The sequence below is a fragment of the Triticum aestivum genome, chromosome 7D (genome assembly GCF_018294505.1).
Source record: "Triticum aestivum cultivar Chinese Spring chromosome 7D, IWGSC CS RefSeq v2.1, whole genome shotgun sequence".
Lineage (NCBI taxonomy): Eukaryota > Viridiplantae > Streptophyta > Magnoliopsida > Poales > Poaceae > Triticum > Triticum aestivum.
The window spans coordinates 452,756,580-452,782,921 of record NC_057814.1 but is presented as its reverse complement, the minus strand read 5'-3'; positions in this window follow the sequence as shown (position 1 = coordinate 452,782,921).

Below are 26,342 nucleotides of genomic sequence, written 5' to 3'. Positions count from 1 at the left end.
AAAGGGAAACTCTTATGGAATCAAATAAACTCTTTGCTGTGTTATGCTTGGAATCTATGTCAAATTTGTGATTTTACTTGTTGCTCCAAGAACTCTAAAAAACACCTTCCCTACCTATGTGAGTTTAATGATAATGAAATATTATCTTCTTATGAAAAGGGTGTTTATAGTTACTATCATATAGCACAAATTGAAGAACTTGTTGCTTTTAAGGGTGCTTATGAAGTTGCTTATTTGATTGAAAAGTATGATATTACTCTCTACAAATCTACAAATTTTGACATACTTAAATATTGCTATGAAAACTATGCTCATAATGTCTATGTCAAAGAATTTATTGAGAGAATGACCATTGCTTTGGAAGAAAATAATGATATGCATTAATCTATAGACGAATATGATTATGTTGATTTGATTGAAATATCCCTTGATGAACATGATGCTTGCTATTCTTATGGTCCTGATGCCAATATTGAAGGAGATGAATTTGCTATAGTTCCTTATGTTAAACATGAGATTGTTGCTATTGCACCCATACTTGAAAGATCCTTGAATCAAAAGCATGATTGCAATGATGTTGTTATAAATTCTATTAATGTCAATTGTGCTAATAATATGCAAAAACCCAATCTTGGGGATGCTAGTTTTTCTATGTCCGCTACTTATTGCAATGATCATGATTGGGGTGATAATGCTTCTTATGATCTTGATAATTTATTTAAGCCTCACGATGACTATGTTTGCTATAATATTGAAAGTGGGTTTGGAAGAGTGTCAACTTTAGATCCCACATATTTGGAGTATGTTCAATCTTGTCAAATTTTTGGTAAAAGTGGGTTTGGAGAGGTCATGACTTTAGTTAATGTTAATCCCACTATTTTGGAAGAGTATCAACTTCGCATGCATGTGGATCGTGTTGAGAATATGTTTTTTGGTAGCTATATTGTTGAATTTGCTTATGATCCTTCATGTAATTATTATGAGAGAGGAAAATATGGTCGTAGAAATTTTCATGTTACTAAATTACCTCTCTTCATGTTGAGATTGCTATCGTCTCTTTCTTCTTCCATGCATATGCTAGTTTTTCCTTTCCTTGATAATTTGTTTACCTGTAAAATGCCTATGCATAGGAAGTAAGTTAGACTTAGATGTATCTGTCACATACTTCATGATGCTCTCTTCGAGTTTCAATTGCTATCTTTCATGTGAGCATCATTAAAATTATCAATGCCTAGCTAAAAGGCTTTAAAGAAAAGCGCTTGTTGGGAGACAACCCAACTTTATTTTTGTTTTTTCTTTGTAAGTTCTGTTTTGCTTTAAATTCATCTAGCCTCTGGTTAGATGTGGTTTTGTGTTTTAATTAGTGTTTGTGCCAAGTAAGACCTTTGGGATATCTAAAGGTGATAGTTGATTTGATCTTGCTGAAAAACATGAACTTTTGCACTCAGAAAAATAATTCTCCTTTTTAATGGAAGAGTGCTTTTGATTTGATTCTTTTTGTAGAAGATTAATAAAAACAATTTTTAGGTTTTCCTAATTTTTCAGGATTTTTGGAGTTACAGCAGTATGCGAACTATCTAGATTACTACAGGCTGTTCTGTTTTTGACAGATTCTGTTTTTCGCGTGTTGTTTGCTTATTTTGATGCATCTATGGCTAATATTGGGGAGATGAACTATGGAAAAGTTGGAATATAGTATATTTTACACCAATATAAATAAAGAATGAGTTCACAACAGTACCAAAAGTGGTGGTTTATTTTCTTATACTAACGGACCTTACGGGATTTTCTGTTGATTTTTGTGTTGTGAAGTTTTCAAGTTTTTGGTAAGGATTTGATGGACTATGGAATAAGGAGTGGCAAGAGCCTAAGCTTGGGGATGCCCCGAGAAGGCATCCCCTCTTTCGTCTTCACCTATCGGTAACTTTACTTGAGGCTATATTTTTATTCACCACATGATATGTGTTTTGCTTGGAGTGTCTTGTATGTTTGAGTCTTTGCTTTTTAGTTTGCCACGATCATCCTTGCTGTACACACCTTCTGAGAGAGACACGCTTGAATCATGATTTATTAGAATACTCTATGTGCTTCACTTTTGTCTTTTGAGCTAGGCAAATTTGCTCTAGTGCTTCACTTATATATTTTTAGAGCACGGCGGTGGTTTTATTTTAGAGAAATTGATGAACTCTCGCACTTCACTTATACTATTTTGAGAGTCTTTAAAACAGCATGGTAATTTGCATTGGTTATAAAATTAGTCCTAATATGATAGGCATCCAAGAGGGATATAATAAAAACTTTCATATAAAGTGCGTTGAATACTATGAGAAGTTTGATTCCTTATGATTGTTTTGAGATATGAAGATGGTGATATTAGAGTCATGCTAGTAAGTAGTTGTGAATTTGAGAAACACTTGTGTTAAGATTTGTGAGTCCCGTAGCATGCACGTATGGTGAACCGTTATGTAACGAAGTTGGAGCATGAGATATTTTTTGATTGTCTTCGTTATGAGTGGCAGTCGGGGACGAGAGATGGTCTTTTCCTACCAATCTATCCCCCTAGGAGCATGCGCGTAGTACTTTGCTTTGATGACTAATAGATTTTTGCAATAAGTATGTGAGTTCTTTATGACTAATGTTTAGTCCATGGATTATACGCACTCTCACCTTTCCGCCATTGCTAGCCTCTCTAGTACTGCGCAACTTTCGCTGGTACCATACACCCACCTTATACCTTTCTTAAAACAGCCACCATACCTACCTATTATGGCATTTCCATAGCCATTCCGAGATATATTGCCATGCAAGTTTCCACCGTTCTGTTAATTATGACACACATCATCATTGTCATATTGCTTAGCATGATCATGTAGTTGACATCGTATTTGTGACAAAGCCACCGTTCATCATTTTTTATACATGTCGCTCTTGATTCATGGCACATCTCGGTACACCGTCGGATGCATTTACATAGAGTCATATTTTGTTCTAGTATCGAGTTGTAATTTTTGACTTGTAAGTAAATAAAAGTGTGATGATCTTCATTATTAGAGCATTGTCCCATGTGAGGAAATAAAAAAAGAGAGAAAAGGCCAAATAAAAAAAGAGAAGGCCCAAAAAAATGAGAGAAAAAGAGAGAAGGGACAATGTTACTATCCTTTTACCACACTTGTGCTTCAAAGTAGCACCATGATCTTCATGATAGAGAGTCTCCTATGACATCACTTTCATATACTAGTGGGAATTTTCATTATAGAACTTGGCATGTATATTCCAACGATGGGCTTCGTCAAATTGCCCTAGGTCTTCATGATCAAGCAAGTTGGATGCACACCCACTTAGTTTTCTTTTTCGAGCTTTCATAAACTTATAGCTCTAGTGCATCCGTTGCATGGCAATCCCTACTCACTCACATTGATATCTATTCATGGGCATCTCCATAGCCTGTTGATACGCCTAGTTGATGTGAGACTATCTCCTTCTTTTTGTCCTCTCCACAACCACCTTCTATTCCACCTATAATGCTATGTTCATGGCTCACGCTCATGTATTGCGTGAAGGTTGAAAAAGATTGAGAACGTCAAAAGTATGAAACAATTGCTTGGCTTGTCATCGGGGTTGTGCATGATTTAAATGTTTTGTGTGATGAAGATGGAGCATAGCCAGACTATATGATTTTGTAGGGATAAGCTTTCTTTGGCCATGTTATTTTGAGAAGACATAATAATTTTGTTAGTATGCTTGAAGTATTATTGTTTTTATGTCAATATTAAACTTTTGTTTTGAATCATACGGATCTGAACATTCATGCCATAATAAACGTAATTACATGGATAAATATGTTAGGTAGCATTCCACATCAAAAATTCTGTTTTTAGCATTTACCTACTCGAGGACGAGCAGGAATTAAGCTTGGGGATGCTTGATACGTCTCCAACGTATCTATAATTTTTGATTGTTCCATGCTATTATATTATCTGTTTTGGATGTTTTATATGCATTAACATGCTATTTTAAATGATTTTTGGGACTAACCTATTAACCGAGAGCCCAGTGCCAGTTCCTGTTTTCTCCTGGTTTTTGTGTTTCGCAGAAAACGGATATCAAATGGAGTCCAAACGGAATGAAACTTTCGCGATGATTTTTCTTGGACCAGAAGACATCTAGAGGGCTTGGAGTGCACATCAGGAAAGCCACGAGGAGGCCACAAGGTTAGGAGGCGCGCCCAGGGGGGTAGGGCACGCCCCCACCCTTGTGGGCCCCTCATGACTCCACCAACCTATTTCTTCCGCCTATATATTCTCAAATATCCCAAAACCTTCCAGGGGAGCCACGAAACCACTTTTCCACCGCCGCAACCTTCTGTACCCGTGATATCCCATCTAGGGGCCTTTTTCGGAGTTCGGCCGGAGGGGGATTCAATCACGGAGGGCTTCTACATCAACACCATTGCCTCTCCGATGAAGCGTGAGTAGTTTACCACAGACCTATGCGTCCATAGCTAGTAGCTAGATGGCTTCTTCTCTCTCTTTGATTCTCAATACGATGTTCTCCTCCATGTTCTTGGAGATCTATTCGATGTAATACTCTTTTGCGGTGTGTTTGCCGAGATCCGATGAATTGTGGATTTATGATCAGCTTATCTATGAATATTATTTGAATCTTCTCTGAATTCTTATATGCATGATTTGATATCTTTCCAAGTCTCTTCGAACTATCGATTTGGTTTGGCCAACTAGATTGGTTTTTCTTGCAATGGGAGAAGTGCTTAGCTTTGGGTTCAATCTTGCGGTGCTCGATCCTAGTGACAGAAGGGGAACCGACATGTATTGTATTGTTGCCATCGAGGATAACAAGATGGGGTTTTCATCATATTGCTTGAGTTAATCCCGCTACATCATGTCATCTTACTTAATGCGTTACTCTGTTGTGATGAACTTAGTACTCTAGATGCAGGCAGGAGTCAGTCGATGTGTGGAGTAATAGTAGTAGATGCTGAATCGTTTCGGTCTACTTTACACGGATGTGATGCCTATATTCATGATCATTGCCTTAGATATCGTCATAACTTTGCGCTTTTCTATCAATTGCTCGGCAGTAATTTGTTCACCCACCGTAATAATTTCTATCTTGAGAGAAGCCTCTAGTGAAACCTATGGCCACTGGGTCTATTTTCCATCATATAAGTTTCCGTTCTACAATTTCAGTTTCCTATTTACTTTCTTTGCAATCTTTTACTTTCCGTTCCATAAACCAAAAATATTACTTTACCGTTTATCCATCTCTATCAGATCTCACTTTGCAAATAACCGTGAAGGGATTGACAACCCCTTTGTTGCGTTGGGTGCAAGTTGGTGTTTGTTTGTGCAGGTATTCGGTGGCTTGCGCATTGTCTCCTACTGGATTGATACCTTGGCTCTCCAAATCCGTGGGAAATACTTACTCTACTTTGCTGCATCACCGTTTCCTCTTTGTCGTGGAATTGTCACGGCAGATGTCCTTAGCATGAGGACTTAGTCGTGAGGCCAACGCATCTATGTGGTAGCTTGAGAGGGGTTGATCGGAATCGAGATACGCGAAGTGGACGAACAGACAAGACAAGGGTTTAGACAGCTTCGGGCCCCGGGAAACATCATCCGGTCACAACCCTACATGCTGTTTGTGGCTAGGTCTCATTATCATCACGAGGGAGTCGCCGTATCTCCGGCACTCCAAGTTGTGTCTAGCCCTAGAGATAATTGAGCTTCTTACTTCTCCCTCTTGGGGTGCCCCGCCCCTCCTTATATAAGTTGAAGGGGCGGGTTACATGCAGAGTCCAACTCGGATTAGGACTTAACCTATTCTGACGTCTCACCATGGGCTTCTCATCATGGGCGTCCCACCATGGGCTTCTTAACGTCCTGGGCTTCTTAACTCCAGGCGACTCATTTTCATGGCTAAATACTTGCCGGGTCATAACTGTCCGCCGACTTACAATCTGGCTTATAACTATCCACCGGCTTACAATCTGGCTTACAACTGTCCACCGCCTTACATCTGGCTTACAATCAGGCTTACAATCTGCCAGGTCACCAACGAGTCACCAGGCTCGGGTGGTTTACCAATGAAACACCAAGTCCTAACCGGGTCATACTTCCGGCCGGGTCATACCACGGGGTATATCCCCGACATTAGCCCCCAGTTTAATTTGGATTTATCCATGTTAAACTAATCCTGTAAAACAAATACAAGAACAATTTTGACAGATTGCGCTCCAGGTTAAGAATTCTTGTAAGCAGGCACCTGATCATCCTTAATTTCTTGTCATTTCCTTCTTCTAGAAAATCCGGGTAAATAGGCCAGCTTCATACTCAATTCGCTGACGTTGGTTTCTCACAGAAATATTGTGAAGAATAATTCATTTGACTCAGCTCCCAATGCTTAACAAAAATATTGGTCTTTGAAATACTCATATGATCTTCAGTCGGCTTAAAGATGTAGAACTTGCCGGTTTATCCAAAATTGCCGGCTTGTAAATATCGATGGCACCGGGTCATAATTGTTGCTAATCATCAAGCTTGAAAATATCAATCCCTTATATGCATATCACTTGTAGCCCCCAAGTCTTAAGAAGGGAGCGTAGTAATAGCTTAAGACTTGCTTCAATATAAAAGTTGCAATCTTGGAGAAATCCAAGTTGTTCATCTCAGTCACTAGTCAAAACTGAATACTCCAGATATGTAGCCCCCAAGTGTTGGGTTGTCATGCTTGTAGCAACCTGGGACTTGTAATTGCCTTATGCTCATAAAACTTCAATTAGTGTAGCCCCCAAGGACCGGGTCATTATGCAATAATGAGCAGGGACTTTGTAGATATGATCATGTAGACTTGAACAGCAACGTGTAGCCCCCAAGGGCCGGCTCAGCAAGACAATACTGAGCTGGAACTTCATTGAAAATAACATCATATGATGTAGCCTCCATCGTAGGGCTTGAACCCACGACCAAAAGGTTAAGAGCCTTGTGCTCTACCAACTGAGCAATGGACCCTTCAATATAATGGATTAAAGCTTGTGTACTTTGAATTTTTGACAGGAGCAATTGGTAGCCCCCAAGGGCCGACTCATTACGATGTGATGAGTCGAGTCTTCAATAAGGCAACTAAAAAATGACCTTGCATTAGCCCCCAAGTGTCATGGTGCATGCTTGCAGCAACATGGCACTTCCATATTTGATATAATCATGATCTGAATAATATAGCCCCCAAGTGCCGGGTCGTAACCCTACAGCGACTCGGGACTATCCCTTCCATTGTAAATAAAGCATATCCACTATGTGTATGATATTGTTGAATCCTTGCATAGCAATATTGAACCATACTCCTTGTTGCGAGCTGGTATTCTTGAATGAAGAAATAATAGCCATTACTCTGGATCGGCTTTGAAAACCTCAATCATAATACTGGTTATTGATAACCATAATAAAAATCCAGCCATGTTGGCTATTAAAGATTTGAATAATATAACCTGGTTTGAAAACCGATTCCTGCCATATAAACCAGTATATCCATGCATATATGACGCATTCTATGATGATGCAATGTATGATGCAATATATGATGATGTATGTGTATGATAACAGAATAAAAAATGTCGGCTTTTGAAGCTTGAATCTTACTTCAATGAAACTGGCATGATAGCCACTGGAGTATCCTCGCTTTCCATAAGCCGGATCTCACATGACCCAATCGATGTTTTAACCTGGATAAGTTCAGGGTCTTGTTTCAAGATTGACTTATCGAGAGTACATGAGGTCGGTGTAGCATCATGCAAACAGGCAGGTTTAACCAAGTTTCAATGAAGGCGGCTTAATAGCCTGGGTTCATCCTCCCTATCCGTAAGCCGTGCTCTCACATGACAAATCGGCATTTTAACCTTAACGAGTTCAGGGTCTTGTTTAAAAGTTTGACTGTTTAAGAGTACGGCGGGTCAATCAGGATTACCTGATGGAGAAGCATCTGGCATACAGGCAGGATGACCCGAAAGGGTTACATCCTCTTTGGTGAATACACCTATGTTTGAACAAGATAACCCAGTTAAGAGGGTAGTAACGCTATGTTCTCTTTGGTGAATACACCTATGTTTGAACAGGAAGCCCCCAAGTGAGATATTCGGTCAAGAGGGTAGTAACGCTATGTTCTCTTTGGTGAATACACCTATGTTTGAACATGAAGCCCCCAAGTGATTTGTAATAAGGCGTGTAAGCCGGATCAAGAGGGTAAAAACAACTATGCTCATTGAGCAAGAAGCCCCCAAGTGATCAATAATATGATAAACCAATAAGGCATGATACCCATGTTTGAACCGCACATCATGGCGGCAAGTTCTCTTTGGCAATCTTAACTCGAACTTGCGAGAGATGAATTCTTCTTGAGCCGGGTGTTGAGCCGGATATTGAGAGCTCACAACATTGTGGGAGAGAGATTTCTCTTGAGCCGGATTTTAAACCGGAATCCTTCATTTCAAGCCGGAAATGCTCTGCCGGCCTTTAAATTTTCATCAATATGGCAGTAGCCTCCAGGATCGGGTTATCTTCCCTCCAATGACCCGGGCTTCTTGAATTCACTGAGACTGGCCAATTCCGTCGAGTCATGTCATTGTAGCCCCCCGAGTCTTAAGACTACTCAAGGAGTTGGCTTGAGACTCCCCATGCTTGACCGTGATATGAACCGGCATATAGTTAAACAGCGGATTGCTGAAATATGTTGAATCTTGACGGCAAGGTGGCAAGTTAATGACCCTCGCAGTACTCATTGTATATCCCAATATGAGCCATTTAATAAACTTCGTGACATGATGGTCACTTCTGTAGTAGACAATTTGTCCTGCACATGAAAATATATAGACCAAAGTAATTGTTCTTTGTCAAAAACAATATATGCTATAAAAATAAACTGGACGAACATCACCTGATGTTTTGACGACATATGATCTTTGCGTAGACCAGATTTAATCTGAGTAAGTATTAAGTATTTCTGCAACCAATATGAGTAGCCCAGATTTCATCGCATGGCCTTTTCCCAACTCGACCTCCCCACACCCGTAATACAGGAACATGGAGAGCCCGTTCGAGGCGGAAGCAACTGAGGTAGGCTGCAGTGGTGATATAATAAGGGCGGCTCGAAACGGCGGCTTGCTGAAGAATCATCTGGGCCGGCAGGTCAGCTACGGCGGCTCTCAACATGAGTCCGTGGTCGGCGATGGAGACGGCCCCTGGCCCATGGTGTAGCCCAGGCGACTCACAAGCAGGGCCACGACGGCTTGCAGGCGACCCGAAGCAGAGCGTGGTTTGGCTCAACGCGGCGGCAAGGATGAAAACGACCATGACAAGGGTGGCTTGATGGCACAGCTATGGCAGAAGAACAAGGCCGCTCGAGGCAGCTCAGGGCCTACCATGGCAGCGGTGGCAACTTGGAAGTGGAGCAACGCAGAGCATATGGCAGAGTAGCGTGGGTAGAACTGGCGACGGGGAGGCAGCTGAGCAGGTGAATAGTAAACCAGCTTGGCGGCTCGGGACCACAAGTACGATGACTTAGCTGCGGCAAGGCGAGTTAACAGGGAGGGGCCAAGAGCGATGAAGGATCCCATCGATATGTGCAGAGGCAAGGCCATGCAGGTATATCTGAAACCACCTCCTTTTTCTATGTATGACAGGAACAGGGCCGAGTCAGCGCAGCAAGCAAGCACGCGGGCAGAGCCAGAGGGCGGCTGGGCGGAGGCATGGTGAGCTGGCGAACGCGGGGAGGCAGAGAAACGCAGCAGGGAAGGCCGGAGTGGCGCGCGCGAGGGGAGTAGCGAGAGGAGGCGAGGTCACTGCGGGTCAGAAACAGTGTGGCAGAGCCAGCAGTAGGTCAGCATGGGAGAACAGCATGAGTAGCAGCAGTAAGCCGGCCTAAACGGGGCGGGTCGCGGCCGCGGCGACTCAGAGGTGATGCAGGTGGTTTAGCACGAGGCCATGGGGATTGTAGAGGCGAAACCACTCGGGTTGTTCAATGCCGATGGCTCGGGGATGACCCAGAGTAGAGGCAACTTGGAGCAGAGGTGGATGGCAGTTCGAAGTGCGATGATGGGCGACCCGCAGCTCGTCTCGAGGCTGCGGAAGCGGGGCCGCTCGGGGCAGGGCGGAGGAAACTGGTGGAGGTCGCCGGCGGAGACGGCGGCTTGAAGACTGTCGGGGGCGGGTCTCGGTGCAACGGGCCAAGTCAAAGGTAGCAGGAGGGTGGCTCGGACAGCCACGCGCGTAGCAGAAGAAAAGGCAGAGTCGAACCATGGCCGCAGAGACATCGACTCGGGGTCGAATCAGCGAGACCTGGCGCCTCGAGGCGAACGCAGCGACTCGGAGCAGATGCTCAACGGCGCGGCGGTGAAGGTGAGGCCGGGGGCGACTCACAGCGACTTGGCGAAGGCAGCTCTGCAAAGAGGCAGGCGGGTCATGGCGCTCGGCGGCAACTCACAACGGAGCGAGGCACGCCGGCAACTCGCCGGTGAATTCCTGGCGGCTCAAGACGGCTGGTTTGGAGGTGGCAATTTGCGGCCCGAGGTACTACGGTTCAAAGGCGAGTCAAGGGAACATTCGAGCAAGGTCGACGGCAGCAGCTCAGGGGCGCAGGCGGCTCAGAAGGACGACGACTTAAAGCCACCACGAAGACGGCCACAAGGCCGGGACGACTTTAGGCGCCGGTGCGGACCAGGGCGGAGATGGTGCCTCGAAAAAGGCGATTGGAGGGCATGGCGTTGAGGCAGGGTGGCTCAGCGGAAGCAGCTCAACGAGGCCCCGGCTATGGCGGCTTCAAACGACGGGCGGGTCAGCGAGGGCGGCTCAACGCAACGAATCGTCGTGCGAGGCAGCAAGGCGGTGCTGAAGCGAAGGAAAACCGGCGGAGCACGACAGCTTGAAGACCTGGGCTCGAATCCCAACAGCAACTACGGAAGGCAGTAACCCACCACTAGCGGAGATTGGAGGTAGGCGGCGGCTCGGGGCCGGCGACTCAGGCGACGGCGACCTATCGCGGAGCGCTGGAACAGCAGGAGCTACAACGCAGTGGAAGAAGATAGCCGGCAGCTCATCGTCAGCGGTTCAGCAATTTAACCCGGAGAGGCTCTAAGGCAGGAGATCGACCCGGCGGCGGCTCAGCAATGGAACAAGCCGGCTTGAGGCCGTGAACAAGCAGTAGTGGACAGACAGCATGGTAAGCCGGCAAGGGCCTTCGAACGGCGGTGGCTCAGCACAGCGAGGCGGAGGTGGAGCGGAGCAGGTACGGCCAGCGCGAAGCTGAAAACGGCTCGGAGACGTCGTGAACTCATGACCAAATTCTCTTCCGAGTCATCGTTGGTTTGTCTTTTCCTCTCATGCTGATGCATCATTGGATGGATCACTTTTTGCCTTCACCTCTAGAATCGGTAGCTAGTCGGTCGGCGGCTTTCTCGCAAAGGGATTAATACCAAAGTATGAGTCGATGCCATCTGGACTCAAGACAACGTAATAGTGCACGGGCAGCAAAACTTTGATTGTCTCGGCGACTCATGACAGCAGCAGTAGAAATCGATCTCCTATCCAATTCGACGGCTCGTGTAGCGTCGGCGGTACACAGAGTACCAAACCCTAATTTTGACTTCAATCTTATAGATTATAAAATCTTCATATGAAAAATTGCAAACTCCTCGATCCCTGGGGAGATCCCTCCCAGAACTCATCACCACCATGCGCAGGTCCCACGGTGGGCGCCAACTGTCGTGGAATTGTCACGACAGATGTCCTTCGCGTGAGGACTTAGTCATGAGGCCAACGCATCTATGTGGTAGCTTGAGAGGGGTTGATCAGAATCGAGATACGCGAAGTGGACAAACACACAAGACAAGGGTTTAGACAGCTTCGGGCCCCGGGAAACATCATCCAGTCACAACCCTGCATGTTGTTTGTGGCTAGGTCTCATTATCATCATGAGGGAGTCGCCGTATCTCCGGCTCTCCTAGTTGTGTCTAGCCCTAGAGATTATTGAGCTTCTTACTTCTCCCTCTTGGGGTGCCCCGCCCCTCCTTATATAAGTTGAAGGGGCGGGTTACATGCAGAGTCCAACTCGGATTAGGACTTAACCTATTCTGACGTCTCACCATGGGCTTCTCATCATGGGCGTCTCACCATGGGCTTCTTAACGTCTTGGGCTTCTTAACTCCAGGCGACTCATTTTCATGGCAAAGTACTTGTTGGGTCATAACTGTCTGCCAGCTTACAATCTGGCTTATAACTGTTCGCCGGCTTACAATCTGGCTTATAACTGTCTGCCGGCTTACAATCAGGCTTACAATCTGCCAGGTCACCAATGAGTCACCAGGCTCGGGTGGTTTACCAATGAAACACCAAGTCCTAACCGGGTCATACTTCCGGCCAGGTCATACCACGGGGTATATCCCCGACACTCTTCAAGGGAAAAACCAACGCAAGCTCAAGAGGTAGTAGAGACCAACAAGGATATCTCATTATCCTGAACCTTATCTTCATTACTTCCTTTACCATTGCTTAATAAGGCACTCTTCCCGAATATTCTGTCATTATTCTAAAAGAAGAAACAAGTAGACACATAACAGGTTTAGCATGTACTAGTATATGAAACTCATTTCGGTGAACCAGTTCATTAGTAAGGTCGACAGATTAAACTACCAAGTCTTCTATTGCCAAGTAGTACATAATAAAAGCATCAAATAAACATATATCTATGTCCTATTGTCACTACATTGTCTTGCCAAATTAAAATAGACATGGTTCAAATCATATCAGTTCAAGACAAAGCAGCACTGAGAGAATACAAAGTGTGGGAAACTACACGACACAACAAGATTTCAGATGGGTACCACGGGTCTACATGTACAACAACACTATTGGCTCTATTGTCATGCTAGTAATGTGCATGATATAAGAAGTCAACTGTATACACAATTGAAATTAAATCAACAGAGCTATTTATAAGAGCAAACCTGTTAAAGAAACATGCATAAACATACCTGTTGTGCCATTGGAGTTTCGTTTGGATCCTTCAATTTAAAAATAAGTTTGTATGAGAAAATACAGTGATTCAAGAGCAAAGTAGTATGCATGATAGCAATGGAACCTTAAATGAGAACAGTTGTTCTGCAGGTTTAAGCACTTGTTCTACATGACTAGAGTACAGTAAGACGCAGGCATATAATACTTAAAAATAAAAAATGAGCTCATAGACCTTACCACATTCTTGGTTCGGGACCAGTACAGAACAAGGCGTTCCCAGCCATCTTCCAGTAAATGTGTCCCTGGAGAACGTAAGGGAATTTGATGAGTTTCTTTGCCAGTGAAGTACGTTTTCTTTAGGTAATTCCGATACTGCCAACCAAGCATTCTTGAAGATAGCAGAGGTATTAGCACAGGTTACCTCATCCCGAGTTTCCAAATCGGTCCTTCTCTATAGAGAAAAATGGGAAAATTTGCTCTATTATAACCATCATGGAGGTAGAATGTATGGGACAAAGCAAAGTAATTGCCATGAATAACATTACTTACACATAACTCCTGGACAAACACCTGCAACTAGTATTTTCCTTCATCTTCAGTATAATATTTCCATGATGGGAAGATACACACATAGGATTTAACAACATCAAACACGATAGATGCTAAACTACGAATGGCTGGTTGTGCTTCCTCTACAGGAATAGGTGTACTAACTGGTGAGGTTGGGGTTCACCGTGGTAGTACTGGCGCTTTGGGAACTGGAGTTGCCTTACTAACTGCTCTTGTTTGGGAGCTTTGTGGTCAGGGCCTGTCTGTGGTGGAGATGGTGTTGTGTCAACAGGTACTGGGTTACTATCTGCTGGGGTTGGGGTTAGATTGGGTGAAGCTGGTTCTTTGTCCATTGCAGTAGGGGTACAATCTGCGAGAGTCTGGGTTATGTGTGGTAGGGCTGGTTCTCGTGCATGTACAACTGGGGTCCTATCTCCACCAAGAGGTAGCATTGTTTGATTTGAAGACCGTGTTTTTACTCCGCTAGATACTGCCATCACTCGCTCCAATTCAAATGGCTGATAAACATGAAACATAGTTGAATGTACAGACATTGTATGAGAGACAGATGCAATAGATAGTGTGGAAAAAAGAGGGCATGAAATAGTTGACATGTATATTGTTTAACTAAAAAGGATAGCATGACATAATTTCACATATATGATGTCTATCATCATGCCAAGTTAGAGCAAACACCTTGGGGGGTAAATAGGAGTTGTCAGCTGCGTCTGAATCTGCCTCAGAACAGATATCTTCCTCAAGATTACAATCTGGAGAGGGGGCGGAGGGTTTGCCATTGAACCCACTAGGGAGCGATGTCTGCATGACATTGTATTGCCGCACAAAACTCTTCTCTTTTTCTCTACATGTTTAGCATGACTGTGTACAATATCTGACATGCATACGAAAAAATATAGTGAGATTATGTAAGGAGAGCATGCAGAAATCTAGAGTGATGGTAACAACTAGTGGATGGATCCAAAAAAAATGGTAGCAGGCTGATGATAGCTTTAATTTAATAAAAAGACAGATGATGATTGCTTTGCTATTTATTTCCCACCCAAGATGAACAACATAAGCATACCCTAGGTGAACCAGATAATAGACAAAGATACTATTCATTGCTGCCTCAATATGTGCCCCACAAGTAATTTCAAAACTCAAGTTTGAACATTAATTTGGACCTGACTTGGAGTCTGAGAGGTGAATAGGACGATAAAGTAGCAGGTAATATTAAGCAATGCATAACATAAGTAGAAATAAAAGAGCGCGACCTCTCTTGTGGACCCGTGTACTCCTCAGGTTCATCTACTGAGTCGATGGTGGTGATACAGTTGCCGTGGGTGCCGGCGGCAAGGAAGGAGATCTGAGGCGGCGAAAGACGGTCAGGAGTCGTGATGTCTGGTTTTGTTGATGCTTCTGTCGATGGAGCAGCTCAGGTGAGTGATACTTCTCCAACGTATCTATAATTTATGAAGTATTCATGCTAATATATTATCATTCTTCGATGTTTTACAATCATTTTATAGCAATTTTATATCATTTTTTGGGACTAACCTATTGACCCAGTGCCCAGTAAGAGTTGCTATTTTTTTGCTTGTTTTTTACGTCGCAGGAAATCAATATCAAACGGAGTCCAAACACCGCGAAATTTTTTGGAGAATTTTTATGGACCAGGACACCCAGGATGGGCCAGAGCAGCACCTGGGGGTGCGCCGAGGGGGGCACAAGCCACCAGGGAGCGCCTGGGCCCCCAGTCACGCCCAGGTGGGTTGTGCCCACCTCGGTGGCGCCCCGCACCCGCTCTTCACCCTATAAATGCACAAATATTCCAAAACCCTTCGGGGTTAACCTAGATCGGAAGTTCCGCTGCCGCAAGCCTCTGTAGCCACCGAAAACCAATCGGGAGCCCGTTCCAGCACCCTGCCGGAGGGGGAAATCATCACCGGTGGCCATCTTCATCATCCCGGTGGCCACCACGATGACGAGGGAGTAGTCCACCATCGGGGCTGAGGGTTTGTACCAGTAGCTATGTGTTTAATCTCTCTCTCTCTCTCTCATGATCTTGAGATGTCACGATCTTGATATATCATTTGCTTTGTTAACATAGATGGATCATATGATGTTTCTGCCCTCTCTACTCTTGTTGTGATGAATTGAATGTTTACCCTTTGAAGTTTTGTCTTGTCGGATTGAATGTTCAGATTTGAGAACTAATGATGTATGTCTTGCGGTATGAATACTTGAGGTGACAATGGGGTATCATATTGATTCACTTGATGTATGTTATGGCACTCAACTTGCGGATTCCCGAGGTGACATTGCGGTAATCTATGCATAGGGGTTGATGCACATTTTTATTATCTTTTCTCCGATAGAAACTTTGGGGTCTCCTTGTAGTTCTTTGAGTGGATTGAATATTATGATAATGAAGTTGTTTGATGCATATCGTTGAATTAACTCACGGATACTCGTGGTGACATTGGAGTATCCAGGTGATATTAGAGTTGGTTGATGTGTGTGATATGGTTTTATTTTAGTATGTACTCTTGATTAGATCGATCGGGGAGAATAACTTGCGTTATTTTAGTACGAACTCTAGGATAGATTGATCGGAAAGAATAGCTTTGAGGTGGTTTCGTACCCTACAAAAAATTTCTATTTCTTGTTCTCCGCTAATAGGAACTCAGAAGCGATTCTTTATTGCACTTTGAGGGATAATCATACGATCCAACTATGTTAGCATTGTTGAGAGATTGCACTAGCGAAAGTATGGACCCTAGGCCTTGTTTTCAAGCATTGCAATACCGTTTGTGCTCACTTTTGTTACTTGTTACCTTGCTGTTTTTTTATTGTTCCTATTACAAAAATCAATATCTACCATCCATATTACACTTTTATCACCATCTCTTCACCGAACTAGTGCACCTATACAATTTGCCATTGTATTTGGTGTGTTGGGGACACAAGAGACTCTTTGTTATTTGGTTGCAGGGTTGTTTGAGAGAGACCATCTTCATCCTACGCCTCCCATGGATTGATAAACCTTAGGTCATCCACTTGAGGGAAAATTGCTACTGTCCTACAAAACTCTGCGCTTGGAGGCCCAACACGAGTCTACAAGAATAAAGTTGCGTAGTAGACATCAAGCTCTTTTCTGGCGCCGTTGCTGGGGAGGTGAGTGCTTGAAGGTATATCTTTAGATATTGCAATTGAATCTATTAGTTTCTTGTTTATCACTAGTTTGGTTTATAAAAGAAAACTATATAAAAAATGGAATTGAGGTTGCATCATATTATTGATCATCTTTATAATATATTTCTTGAAAATGATGGATCGGAAAATTGTGCTCAATTGTTAGAAGAAGAAGTTAATAAAATGTTTGGCACAAAATATTTTAATGATGGGCATGATTGCAATGTTGTTAGTATGAATTCTTCCAATATCCAAAATGCTAATGATGATTGCACAAATCATGACAAAAATAATTCTTATAAGCATGTCACTTTTTGCGGAGTGAATTGGGAGTGCCTTTGCACACCAAAAAGGGAAGATAGATTTTGTAAGAAGCATAAATATTTAGAAACGAAAAAGTTGCAAGAGAGGCTAGATGATTGTGCTGAAAGATGTAATTTTTCGCCATCCTTGTGAACTTTGCAATGAACATGGTCATTTAAATCTCCAATGCAAATTATTTCATGATCAAATCATGTCCAAAAATTGTGATAACTTGATTACCCTTGAGCATCATAAAAGCTTAGTCTTCTTCTGGGGTATGAAGAAATTAAACGTATAACTAAGGGTTTTCCAAATCCCGAGAGATTTCTTGATTTTGATCTAGAAGAAATTTATATGTTTTGTGCGGTAAATTGCATTGAGAATCCTTATATTGCCAAGTATCTAAAGATAAGAAAACAAATAGAATATGAAGAGAGTACTAATGAAACGGAAAATATATCCCAATACCCTCCTAGTGTTTATTATGATGAATCAGGTAACGAGGAGGAGCTTCCTATCCAATCAGTCTCTTCAACAAGAAGCTTGGAAAAAATTATTAAACCCACACATGATGTGGTGAAGAAAAAGAAAAGAATAAAGAATAGAGGTAAAAAGGTATCTCTCCCAAATAATGTTGCTCCTATCACCATTGTGCATCATGAATGTGAATCAAATATGTTGGTGGAAGATGATGATATTGAGTATGATTTTGTGATACCTACTACTTGTTGTAATGATTATGATTGGGAAGACAACAATATCCCTTATGATCCTGAAAATCTTTTTAGCACTTGCTTGGAAGAATACGATAATAATGTTTGCTACACTATTGGTGCCATTCATGCTATTGATAAGAATGATTGTCATGATAGGCAAAACCACAAGCTTGGGGATGCTATGTTTAATGAGTATGAAACGTTTGAAGATTTATTTGCTGGGAATAATGCTTGTCCTAAGCTTGGGGATGCTTTGCTTAATGAATATGATCCTTTGATTCCTTCTACTTTCGATAAGAAAATTTATTATGATGATAGCATGCCTCCTATTTATAATGATTACATTGATGAAAGTGGGTTTGGAAGAGTGTCAACTCAAGGTAGTAGTGATCCCACTATTTTGGAGGGTGTTGAATCTTATTAGAATATTGATGAAAGTGGGTTTGGAGAGGTCATGACTTTATTTAGTGATACATCCACTATTTTGGAAGAGGTTTCAATTGACTATGACAATAAAGTTGCTATCTATGATGATTATTATGATGACATGTATGCCATAAAGAGTAATAAATTTTCTATGCTTGTGCATCATGGAAAGAGTGCTGTATGTGATAGTTATATTGTTGAATCCATTCATGATGCCTCTGAAAATTATTATGAGAGAGGAACTTATGCGCTTACATATCTCAATATTATCAAGTTTCTTCTCTATGTGTTGATTGTTTTGAAGTTCTACTTGTTTTGCCTTCCTATGCTAGTTGGTTCTTGTTTTCATGGGTTTCTTGCACACAAAATCCCTATGCATAGGAAGTGGGTCAAACTTAGATGTGCTTGGCATGTGTTTCATGATGCTCTCTTCATGTTTCAATTCTTATCTTTTATGCGGGCATCATTGAAATCATCATGCCTAGCTAAAAGGCATTAAATAAAAGCGCTTGTTGGGAGACAACCCAACACTCTTACCTACTATTTTTGTGTGTTCACATGATTATGCTACTGTATTAATCATGTTTTATTGCTTTTGTTTCAATAAAGTGCCAAGTAAAGCCTTTAGGATCATGTTGGGTGATAGTTGCGTTGATCTTGCTGAAAAACAGAAACTTTTGCGTTCACGAAAATAATTCTAGTTTTTAACAGAAGAGTTATTTTGAGTTGATTCTTTTTGCAGAAGATTAATATGCAAATTTCTCATGTGGTCCTAATTTTCCAGAATTTTAGGAGTAGCAGAAGTATGGTTGGAGTACAGATTACTACAGACTGTTTTGTTTTCGATGCATAGTTGGCTTGTTTTCTAGTTTGTATGGCTTATATTGCTCAATATAAATTGTGGAAATGATATGCTACAGTAGGCATTGTGTGGAAACAATTCTGAATCTTGTCTTTGATAGTACCAAAGTGGAATGGTTTGCTCTTTATCATACTAACCTATCTCACGAAGTTCCGTTAAGTTTTGTGTGATTGAAGTTTTCAAGTTTTGGGTGAGATGTCGATATGAGGAGAATAAGGAGTGACAATACCCTAAGCCTGGGGATGCCCAAGGCACCCCAAGTTAATATCCAAGGAAGATCCAAGCAACTAAGCTTGGAGATGCCCCGGAAGGCATCCCCTCTTTCGTCTCCAACATTATCCGTAACCTTACTTGGAGCTACATTTTTATTCGTAACATGATATGTGTTTTGCTTGGAGCATCATTTTATTTTGATAGGATTTGCTTGCTGTAATTTGGAATAATATTTTGCATCTTTCTTTTCAATAAAAAATGCCAAGGATAGCCTTTACCATGCTTATTTTGCAAGTCTACATGTTGCTGTTTCAAAACAGAAAGTTTACCGCTGTTGCAAAACGTCCCTTGAAAAGTCAGAATGTGATAAAATGTTGAAACTTTTTGCAAAATAAGATCTGATAAATTTTCTAAAGTGTGGTAAATTTTCATAATTTTTGGAGTTAGGGAAGTATGATGAATCTTGCATTCTTTACAGACTGTACTATTTTGGCAGATTGCTGTTATGCTTGCATTGTTTGCATATGTTTGCTTGTTTAATGATTCTATTCAAGGATAGTAATATTAAATATGCAGAGGCATTTAGTATGAAATGTTGAATAATAATTTTAGTGATTTGCTACAGTAGATAATGATAAAGTTTTTTATTGGTTTGTACTAACGTATCTCACGAGTTCTTGTTGAGTTTTGTGTGGATGAAGCTTTTAAGATTTAGGAAAACCATGATGTAAAAGGAATTAAGGAGACACAAAAGATCAAGGTTGGGGATGCCCAAGGCATCCCAAGATAATATTTCAAGAAGTCTCAAGCATCTAAGCTTGGGGATGCCCCGGTAGGCATCCCACCTTTCTTCTTCAACAATTATCGGTTAGTATCGGTTGAACCTAAGTTTTTGCTTCTTCACATGATGTGTGCTATTGTTGGAATGTCATTTTATTTTGTTTTTGCTATCTGTTTTAATAAAATACTTAGATCTGAAACTTTTAAATAAGAGAGAGTTCTCACTTAGCTATCTATTTACTCAACTACTTGCATGATCTTCACTTATATATTTTTGGAGTAGTTTGTCATTTACTCTTGTGCTTCACTTATATCCTATGAGTAAATTGTTGAATAAATTGAATGTAATGAAGTTGAAATTATATGTTCATATCATGCCTAGTGGTAGCTTCACATTGGGTTTAGAAAGTGAAATCTTTTGAGGCTTGACAATCACAATATTGGTCATACAAGCAATTCATGAATAATCAGTATAAGGAAGAGAACTTTCACATGCAAATACACTATCTTGGAAATCTTTTGTGATTGTGAGCCCCCATCAAAATATTATATGCCAAAATTGTTGACGTTGGACAAGGAAGACAACGTAATGATTTATGTTTGTTCATATTCACATAGAAGTTATATTGTCATAGATCCTTCAACATGTGGTGCTTGCCCCCCATCTTTGCTAGCCAAAAATTCCGCACCAAGTAGAGATACTACATGTGCATCCAAAAACCCTTAAACCCAAATCTTATTTTCAAGTGTCCACCATACCTACCTAAGGATTGAGTAAGATACTTCAAGTAAGTTGTCATCGGTGCAATAAGGCAATAAAAATTGCTTCTAAAAGTGTGAGATCATTTAGTGTAAGAGAAAATTTAGCGTTGTACAAACTTGTGATGGTAAAGAATAAAAGTGACAGACTACATAATAAAGGTTGCCATCACAAGGGACAATATAACATGACATTCTTTTGCACTAAGGGGTTGAGCATACAAACAAATAAGCGCATGGCAACCTCTGCTTCCCTCTACGAAGGGCCTATCTTTTACTTTATGTATTTACTTTTATGCAAGAGTCAAAGTTTTTCTCGCTATTCCTATTTATTTTTCTCCTTTGGCAAGCATCATGTGGTGAGGAAAGATCTAGGCACATATGTCCAGTTGAATATGGGTAGCATGAGTTATTATTGTTGACATCACCCTTGAGGTGAATATGTTGGGAGGCGAAACTATAAGCCCCTTTCTTTCTATGTGTCCGGTTGAAACGCTTTGCTCATGTGTATGCGGTGAGTGTTAGCAATCATAGAAGACTATATGATGGTTGAGTATGTGGAGCTCTTACTTAAACTCTGTTGAAAGTTGAATTACAATTGCTTGGTGACTAAGAACATATGTTGTTGAGTTTCAAGAGAATTCATTGTTTGAACCTTAACATGTGAATTGGTTGCTACTTTAACATGAGAAGTTTTATAAGAAAGAATTGATGTTATGATGCTAGGAAAAGTGATTGAAATTATCATTGATCAAACTTATGCACTTAACTAGCATTCACACTTCCATTTATCATTTACCTACTCGAGGACGAGTAGGAATTAAGCTTGGGGATTCTTATACATCTCCAACGTATCTATAATTTATGAAGTATTCATGCTAATATATTATCATTCTTGGATGTTTTACAATGATTTAATAGCAACTTTATATCATTTTTTGGGACTAACGTATTGACCCAGTGCCCAGTGCCAGTTACTGTTTTTTTGCTTGTTTTTTACATAGCAGAAAATCAATATCAAACAGAGTCCAAACACCGCGAAACTTTTTGGAGAATTTTTATGGACAAGAACACCCAGGATGGGCCAGAGCAGCACCTAGGGGGTGCCCCAAGGGGGGCACAACCCACCTGGGCGCGCCTGGGCCCCGATCCGCGCCCAGGTGGGTTGTGCCCACCTCGGTGGCCTCCCCCACCCCTCTTCTCCCTATAAATTCACAAATATTCCAAAACCCTTCGGGGTTAACCTAGATCGGAAGTTCCGCCGCCGCAATCCTCTGTAGTCACTGAAAACCAATCGGGAGCCCGTTCTGGCACCCTGCCGGAGGGGGAAATCATCACCGGTGGCCATCTTCATCATCCCAGCGGCCACCACGATGAGGAGGGAGTAGTCCACTGTCAGTGTCAAAACCGGCGGATCTCGGGTAGGGGGTCTCGAACTGTGCATCTAAGGTCGATGGTAACATGAGACAGGGGACACGATGTTTACCCAGGTTCGGGCCCTCTCTATGGAGGTAATACCCTACTTCCTGCTTGATTGATGTCGATCAATATGAGTATTACAAGAGTTGATCTACCATGAGATCGTAATGGCTAAAACTCTAGAATTCTAGCCTGTATGATTATGATTGTCCCTATGGAGTAAACCCTCCGGTTTATATAGACACCAGAGGGGACTAGGGTTGTACAAAGTCGGTCACAGAGAAAGGAATCTTCATATCCGAACGCCAAGCTTGCCATCCACGCCAAGGAGAGTCCTATCCGGACATGGGTGAGAGTCTTTGGTCTTGTATCTTTACAGCCCATCAGTCCGGCCCATGTCCAACAGGCCGGACGCGCGAGTACCCCTTAATCTAGGACTCCCTCAGTAGCCCCTTAACCAGGTGTCGGGTGGTAGGTGCGACATATGCCAACGGGTGGCTTATCATGGTGGGTGCCAGTAAGACGTCGCCGGTGCCTGGAAAGGGGATGAGGCGAAGACATGCACGCCGGCGAATCTTACCCAGGTTCAGGGCTCTCCGTGGAGATAACACCCCTAGTCCTGCTCTGCAGGGTCTCCGCATGATCACTAGATCAGAAAGAGTAGCTACAATTGCTCCTAGAGCTGTTGGGTTCAAGGGAGAAGAAGATCAAGGCTAGCTCTCACTTCCCTCTCTCTATGGTGTGTGTGTCACTCTAAGAAGCCAGCCCTTTGCATGGGTGCCCCGGGGGGTTTATATAGGCCTACCCCCCGGTGGTAAAATTGTAATCCGGCTGGGCGCGGGTCCCAGTCGTCAGTGTTTACGCTCGCCGGCTTCTCCACCGGCTGTTGGGGCCCGCCGACTGGTGGGTCCCGCCGGCTACCGGCCTCTTGGTCGACAGGCCGGCCCCACCGCCTAGGGTCTTGTCGGTGGCTGCTTACTGTAGCCTCGCCCTAGATGACGAGGGCTCCGTCGAGGTAAGCGTGGCTACAGTGTGCCGCCTCGAGGGCTCTCACTGTAGCCTTACCTCGTCTTGTGTCCATAATGTGGCACATGCTTCGAGGGAGGGGGTAGCCGGCCTCTGGGGGCCGGCTACGCCCTTGGCCGACTAGGGGAGGCTGGGCCGCCTTCGCCTCTCTCTCTGGCTAAAGGGGCCCGCCGCCCGTGGGCCGTACTGGCGCTGGTCGTGGATGACGTTGAGGCCGGCATAGCTACAGTGCCGAGCCGGACGGGAGATGGCTGACCCGTACGGCGTCCTGTGGCCATGCCTGCCTCGCGCTTCGGGGGTAGTGGGCCGCACTGTGGCCACACCCCGTCTTGTCACCGTTATGTGGGTGTAGTTTTTGGTGGGTGTGGTCTTGGCCGGCTTCGTGGAGTCGGCGCGCTTCATGGCTGGCTCTTGGAAGTCGGTCCTCTTGGTGCCGGCTTCCTGGAGTCAGCCATCTCGCAACCATCTTGGGGGAGGTTACCGGGGCCGGGTCGCCTTTGGGGAGCCGGCCCTGCGGCAGTCGGCCAGGGGAAGTCGGCCCAATGCTTTGAATGCTTGAAGGCTCGATCAGCCTGATAATTTGTGAATAACCATGGGTAGTCGGTTAGGCTACCCGTGGCTATTTACTCCGACACCAGGCTTCAATGAGGAGGTGTCCGGCGCGCAGATTGTGTTCGGCATTGCAAGGCGGTTTCCTCCTCCGAATACTCCAAAACAGCCTTCGAACACAAAGAACGCGTCCGGCTCTGCAAAACAAGTACCACACACAACTGCAGAGAGTATAATATTTCATGAATCCAATCTATTGACAACTTTTTGTAGCGTGACACCACATCACCATCCGGTCATTATTTCGAACCGTTTTTCGGCCTGCCGCTTCATATTTCGAGATGCGGTTTTACTGGCACGTCTTGTCCAAGCAGAGATCGTGTCCCCTTATCACGAGATTCTCATCAATACGGGCGTGGGTAATCCAACCGTGCCGTCTGCATGCCCCTTGGGAAACAGGCGAGTTTTAAGGCGAGTGGGGAGGCGCTTGATATTCGCTGCCTTTATAAGGAGATAAGGATTCACCCCCTTTCACCCACGCCTTCTCTCTCTCTGCCCACCCATTCTTGAGCTCCAGCGCCCAAGTCCTCATCTCTTCCACCTCAAGAAAGCACTCCGATCATGTCCGGATCCGGAGCGCAGGGCAAGTGGATGGTCTCCTCCGTCAAGGAGAAGGACATCACCCAGCTCTGGGAGGACGGATATTTGGCCAAGGAGGTCGCCCACTGGCTTCCGACCGAGGGACAGATCATCCCAACCCCGGAGCCCCATGAGAGGGTAGTGTTCATCCCTCACTTCGTCCACGGGCTGGGATTTCCACTCCACCCATTCGTCCGCGGACTTATGTTCTACTACGGGCTAGATTTCCATGATCTAGCCCCAAATTCCATCCTCAACATCTTGGCATTTATTGTCGTGTGCGAGGCTTTCCTCCGCATCCCACCCCACTTCAGATTGTGGCTAAAGATCTTCAATGTGAAGCCAAAGGTGGTGGGTGGCCAACACGCAGAGTGCGGAGGCGCCATGGTGAGCAAGATGCCCAATGTCACATGGCCCGAAGGCTCCTTCATGGAGACCATCAAAGGGTGGCAGCAACTGTGGTTCTATATCACGGAGCCCCGCGACGCCACCTGGGCTGCTGCTCCCGAATTCAAGTCCGGCGCCCCAATGCGGCTCACCTCCTGGCTAGAGAAGGGCCTAAATTGGGCTTCATCAGACGAGCTGACAGTGCTGTAGAGGCGCATCCAGAGCATGGTGGACAAGAACATCAAGCTTTTCAACGTGATCCAGGTGATGCTAGTTCGCCGGATCCTTCCATGCTAGAGTCGGGCTTGCCATCTATGGGAGTTTGATCCGGCCGAGCACCAGACCTTGCAGCGGATCTTCGGAACGACGCACGAAGATATCTGGAAGGTGCTCTTCAAGACCAACGAGACATGGCCGAAGACGACCGAGGACCGTGGGCACGACCTGGCCCATCCCGCCAGTCCGGTAAGTCTTTCGCATTTCAAGGTGTATCGTTTACTTGCTTTTTCAGGGGAGGTGCCTAAGCCTCCCTATTTATTTTTTCAGGGCTGGACAAAGAAGGTGGAGCAGATTCAGTGTCCGGCTCTGCTGCCCGAGGAACCAGCCATCCCGCTTCTGACGAAGATGCTAGTTCCGGCGCCCTACCAGGCGCCAGAGAAGAAGGCCAAGAAAAAGGCCAAGGAGACCAGAAGTGGTCTCCGCCGCAAGGGCGCTACGAACGTGACGTCCGAAGGCGCCGAGACTCACTCCTCTGCCACCGAGGACGAGGAGGAGGAGGAGGACAACAACTCTCCCCCTGAGGGGGGAAGGAAGAAGAGGGCGGCCTCCACAAATCTGGAGGCAGAAGCGTCCAAGAAGGGGAAGGTCTCCCTCGTGGATAACTCCACGTGGGACATCGATAGCAGCCTAGAGCGGCGCCCCAGGGAGAAGCCCCCGGCCGGATCATAAGTATTCGAAGGCTCTGACGCACTTATATGCCCGACTCCCTTATTTTGTAATTCTGATGCGTTGAATCACGTGCTGCAGTCCGGCCCACGACAGCTCCCACAATCCTCATCGGGGGGTTCGCTGGATCCGCAGGCCATGGATAGTGATTCACTGCCGACGGCCACCTCTCCCAAGGCCACGGATGAGGCTGAAGCAGTGTCCCGAAGGACCTCCACAGGCCTGAGAGAGGCGCGAGAGGCCATCGAAGCGACGCCGGAGGGTGAAACCTCGGCTGCCGGAAACCTGGCAAAGCGGATCCCCCTGGAGACTGGCGATGAGGGCCATATCCAGCTCGGCCCCTGTCGGTGTTGTCACAACCGGATTTTCGGGATATTAATTTCCCTGAAAACGGCCTTTGTGCTCACCAGCCCCAGGATTACTATTAGCTGATGAGGCACCAAATTGATACAAGAATTCCAAGCAAAGTACAAAATATGAAGTACAAGACCATTGTGGCCTATGAGTACAACACTTGGTTTCTAGTGGTTGATGGCGGAAGCAGTTTGTGGTTCA